The sequence below is a fragment of the Phragmites australis genome, chromosome 14 (genome assembly GCF_958298935.1).
Source record: "Phragmites australis chromosome 14, lpPhrAust1.1, whole genome shotgun sequence".
NCBI lineage: Eukaryota > Viridiplantae > Streptophyta > Magnoliopsida > Poales > Poaceae > Phragmites > Phragmites australis.
In genome coordinates this window covers 30,532,448-30,538,447 of record NC_084934.1, presented here as the reverse complement: position 1 = coordinate 30,538,447, position 6,000 = coordinate 30,532,448, and positions in this window count along the sequence as shown.

Here is a 6,000-nt window from a genome sequence, read left to right as displayed (position 1 = left end):
TGCTCATCAGAGCATTGCTTATAGGTTTTTAGTGGTTAAATCTGAGGTACCTGATGTGCATGTCGATACAATAATGGAGTCTTATGATGCAATATTTTTTAGTACATGTTTCCTATGAAAGATTTATATAACATGTCTAAACTATCTTCTGAGATAATTCTGAGATCCTGAGGAGGATGACAATGATGCTCATAGGAGGAGTAAGAGATAAAGGACTGCAAAGTCTTTTAGTAATGATTTCACTGTGTACCTTGTAGATGATACCCCCAAGTCTATTTTAAAAATATTTGCACCTCCAAATTCATACTACTAGAAGGAGGTTGTTCGGAGTAAAATGGATTCTATCCTCGCAAATGAGACTTGGGAGGTCACAAGACAACCCTATGGATGCAAACATGTGGGTTGCAAGTAGGTGTTCAAGAAGAAGCTTAGGTCGGACGATACTATTGAAAAGTACAAGGCTCGGATTGTGGCTAAGGGTTATACCCAAAAGGAATGTGAAGACTTCTTTGACACTTATTCACCTATTGCCAAATTAACTACTATCTGAGTGTTACTTTTCTTAGCTGCCACACATGATCTTATCGTTCATCAGATGGGCGTTAAGACATCTTACCTTAATGGAGAGTTGGATGAGAAAATTTATATGAAACAACTTGATGGTTTGTAGTAAGAGGTCAAGAAGGCATGATGTGTAAGTTGTTAAAGTCCTTCTATAGTCTTATACTAGCTCCTAAGCAATAGCATGAGAAGTTCGATAGAACTTTAACATATGTAGTTTTTTGGTTAATGAGACAGATAAATGTGTGCACTATTGACATGTTGGGGGTGAGGGAGTTATATTGTGCTTGTATGTTGATGACATACTGATATTTGAGACAAACCTTGAAGTGGTTAATGAGATCAAGTCTTTTTTTATCTCAAAGCTTAAATATAAAAGATCTGGGTGAGACTGATGTAATCTTAAATATCAAGTTAATCAAATGATAGAATAAGATTACTCTTACACAATCTTATTATGCTGTGAAGTTCTTGAGCCGCTTTGGCTACCAAGACAGCAAGCCTTCTCTAACATCTTATGATCCTAGTGTGATACTTCAAAAGAATAAGAAAATTGGTAAGGACTAACTGAGATACTCTTAGATTACTTGATCGTTTTTTTTATACCTCTCCACTAGGTACAGCTATAGTATCTATTCATGAGTGCGCACTCACCCCACACATAATACACGCACACCTAAACACACCTCACACACACACAACCAGCTCTACAACTACACACAGCTTGAAGGTCGCATCCTTAGAGAGATCACCAGGACCCACCATGGATCCCGTAGACAACGGGCACGTCGTAATACCTTTGTGGCGTCATGCGGGAGAGGCTCGAGAAATTATTCAAGCCCGAACGCCTAGGTGCGAGACAGGGGATCGATCCCCTGTTGGCTTAGCACCACACTGGTGCCTTGCTACTGAGCTATACGCTTTTTCGCTTATATACTTAGATTATTGGATCACTTATGTACTTGGTTGGTGCTACAATGCCTGACATCTTATTTGATGTGAGCAAATTGAGCTGATTTACTCCTAACCTAGGCGATGAACATTGACATGCATTCGAGCGAGTCGTGCGCTATTTGCTTGGTACTATGAGTTATGATCTTCACTATTCTAGATACCCATCGATACTGGAATGTTATAGTGATTCAAACTGGATATCTGATGTTGATGAGATTTATATCATAAATGGATATGTATTCACTCTAGATAGTGTTGTTGTCTTATGGAGGTCTTGCAAATAGACTATCTTGACGAGACCAACTATGGAAGCAAAACTCACTGCGTTAGATACAACTACTGTTGAGACAGAATGACTGCGTGAGTTGTTGATGGACTTGCATGTGGTTGAGAAACTGATACTGGCTATTTTTATGAATTATGATAATCAGACGCTTATTATCAAATTAAATATTTCTAAGGATAATGAAAAGTGCACAAGGCATGTAAAGAGACGATTGAAATTTGTCGGGAAATTGAAAAATTATAGAGTGATAACCTTGGATTATATCAAAATAACTAAGAATCTGGCAAATCTCTTTACAAAGGGACTATCACGTAGTGTGATAGATAATGCATCAAAGGAGATGAGTTTAAGACCCTATGTGAATTATACCATAGTGGTAACCCAACCTACGTGATAAGAGATCCTGTGAATTAGAACTGGAAAGAACAAGCTATTGATCTAACTGGAGGAGGGTACCTTTGTTTTTTATCCACTCGAGTGAAGATGCAATACTCTCATAGATCTATAAGGCAAGTTGGTTATTGCCTTAATATGTTCTGTTGACTTTAAGTAACGAAGATGCTAACGTACAGGGCTTCTTGAAAGAACACACTTATATGAGCCTGACTGTTGGTCTCAATCTATAAGATTTGAGTGATCTCTAGTAAACTCATGAATAGATCATGAAGTACGACTTATATGCTCCACCCGTGGGGTAGTTTACTGGCAGTCAAGTATCAGTTATGACTTTAAGTGAAACTTATTTGCACAAAACTTGTAATTCAAGGTGTAGTCTATTGTTCAAGTTGTGAATGAGAATAGCTTTATGTTCTAGTTAGATGTTCAACTTAACAGTCTCCACTGAAACACTGTTATATCAAACAACAGTAGGAAATGGCAATTGTCTATGGGACTTTGAGCTCTGATAGGGAATTGTTAAAATTATAGGGGCGAAACTCGTATAATAATTCTCAATAAATCTTAAAGACCCATATTATGGAGATGCGGCTCATGATGAGGTCCACCCTCTGTTAGTACCATATTGCTAATAGAGGTGAAGATGGAGGATTTCTCTCTATATATATGCAAGGACTCACACCTCATCGGGTGAAAAATAAATAGATTGCTAATTGATAGTAACTTTTAAATTGAGAACGCACTTATTACATGAGTCTATATAAGAATTAGGATCTTACATATTTCTTTTTCTGTTGCGCTGCCGTTGTAATCTATTTCATCATAGTGTCGCCGTGCACCGGTAATCGAAAGAGCGTGTCTTCAAAATTCTCGCTCTTGAGATCCTGTGCAAGTATATAAATCTCCTGCATGCGAATTAGTCTTTTGCTGGTGGCCTCTAGTTACACTCTGGCCTCACCAAGGCTACGGCCTGACAACATCTTGGGCTGAGCCGTATCACTTGATTTGGGCGTGACAACGAACGTTGCAGCTGAGCTGGGCTTGCCTGTTCTGCGATGATCGTTGATTTTTCAAGCCAGATGACCGGATTCCCAACACCAGCTGCTTGCCTTGCTGCTGCATGCATCCAAGACAAGACAGTTATATTGCAAAGTATTGTTTCTTTTCGTTTCACTTGTGTGGATATATGAGTCTTGGAAACCTAGCTTGTCCGGCAAAGAAGTTAACTTTGCGCGCGGTAATGCACGGATCTGAAATGCAATCTCCTTTGCTGATGCACTCAACCGGTAAAGCACGTACACACACTGTATTTCGGATTCAACCGGAGACGATTGTCAGGCAGGGCCGGTAAAGCCCTTGCAACCCCATCAGTCCCAAGATGTTAAATCCATGCGCTTATGTTCATCAGAATCATGCATGATGCTTTACCTGCACATACACTAGTACCTGGGCTCTTACACGTTTAAAGTGAAAAGGTAATGGTGATTAAAGAAATAAATCGAAGCTAGCTAGATGAACATGGAGCAGCTGCAGGGTCGAAGAATAAACAATGCCACTACTGGTCGAGCACGTACTGAAGGAGAAAGAGGTTACTGCTGATGCAGGGCTGCCACTACTGGTCTGGTGCTACCCGTTCTTGGTCATTTTTTTTCTGCCAAACAAACAGATAGGAGTAACTCTCTCTTCTTTAATCTTTATACATACTCCTGCCTTAGACGACTCGTGCTCTGCTCGTGCAGATCTTCTGTAAAATAAGATACATCAGGGTAGTACAGATCAGATCAGATCCAACTGAAAGACCATAAACAATTTTGCAACCCGCAAGATTGAGTCAGGAACACAAGCATAATGCAGGAACGTGCGTGCATCCCAAAAAACTCTGAATCCACCCTAGTGACGCACGCAGCAATGCTCCAATCACCTACTGTAATAACTAACGAACGAACGAACGATCATGCGCAGTCCGTTTCAGTTCAGCAGAGCTTTCATTTGTTCAGCAAGCTGCAGCAACCAAATGAAAAAAAATGGCACCGGACCACGTGAAACCCATCATCCTGATTCCTGCCTCTCAACAAAAGCTGTCATCGTCATAGTATACTTATCATGCAAAACATCACGGTATACTTGTCTCAGAATTTTCAAAAGCACTCTTCTCTAGTCTCAAAAGGCGAACGTCCTTTGTGCGCATGAGTTTGTAAACTGTAAAGTGATACATGCATGGGGCTGCTAGGCTACAAGAAAGCCTCGTCGTTTTCAGGTAGGCCGCTTCTCTGATGCTGAAAACCACCTCCTAATCATGCAGCAACTCATGCAACTTCCGATGGGAGCTGGTACTGCATCAGGTGAGGTCACATGGAGATTACATCATCGGTGCAAGAATTAGGCTTGTGTCTGCTGCTACATCGATATTCCTCAGGGCCGAAGTGGTAAGCCACAACGATCGTGTCAGTGTTTGTAAATTGTAACCGGAGAGTCCATCTCTCTCTCTCTCTCTCTCTCTCTCTCTCTCTCTCTCTCTCTCTCTCTCTCTCTCTCTCTCTCTCTCTCTCTCTCTCTCTCTCTCTCTCTCCCTCTCCCTCTCCCTCTCCCTCTCCCTCTCTCTCCCTCTCTCTCCCTCTCTCTCTCTCTCTCTCTCTCTCTCTCTCTCTCTCTCTCTCTCTCTCTCTGTTGGTTGACAATATCAATATTGTTAGAGAAAAAAGGAAGACAAGAATGCTAGCACTATTTCCTTCATGGGGCCATGCATGACTCAGAGAGCACACAGGCAGGGCCAAGATTATTCAGTTTTGATTGTACCCTATAGCTGCTGCAGGCGCGAGCAGTTTTCACCCCTGCAACGCAAAACACGTATGGACATGGGCACCAGCATGCATGAGTGCATGACGCAGATTTCAGATGCAGGAGGGGTCACTTTCCCTTGCACCGTGGACGACGACGAGGAGCATGACTGCGTGATCTGATCTGGTGGCGCCTGCCTCCTTGTCTGCCTGTCTGGCTCACATCATCTTCCATCACACAAGCATGGGCCGTCGCTGCATGCCTTCATTAGCTCGGACAGACTTATCCGTGTCCATCTGCTTTACCTTTACAGCCTTGCCCCTCTGAGATCTGAATGCTACCATTACCATGTGTGTGATGCCATTCCTTGTGTTGCACCAGACATCGTAGTTCATCAGCTTCCTGGAGGTATGTTACAGGTAGACTGCAGAATCTTCAGATAAGAAAAGGAAAAGGAAAACTGTACAAAATTTGCAGTACCAAGGAGAAGATTTCAGAAGAAAAATCTTCAGATAACAAACTCGCAAAGGACCTGATGTCACACCCCAAAATTTCAGTTTTGGGATGTGACCATATTTTTTGAAACAATAAAATAGCATTTTTACTATTTATTTAAAAGTCTTTCCTAATTTTTGGCATTTTAAAAAAGAGTTTATTTCCGGTGATAAAATATTTTATTTGGGTTCAAAGCTTTCCAAAATGCCTCTTTGAAATTTTCTGGATTCTATTTGAGAGTATTTGCTATTTATTTGGATTTTATTTTATGCTTTTATTATTTTTCTGAAAATGCTTTAATTCCTAAAACCAGAAAATCCTCTTAGGCCAAATCTTAACCAAACCCCGGCTCAAATCCTAACCTAAACCCAGTCCCACTCTTTACCCCCACCTGAGCTGAGGCCAATTTTTTTTTCCATTCTTGGATCGAGCCAGCTGAAGCCCAGCCTCTCTCCCGGCCCACACTCCCTCCCTCCTCTCTCTGTCGTGTCGGCCCACTTGTCATCCCCCACCTCTCGCTCTATCTCTCT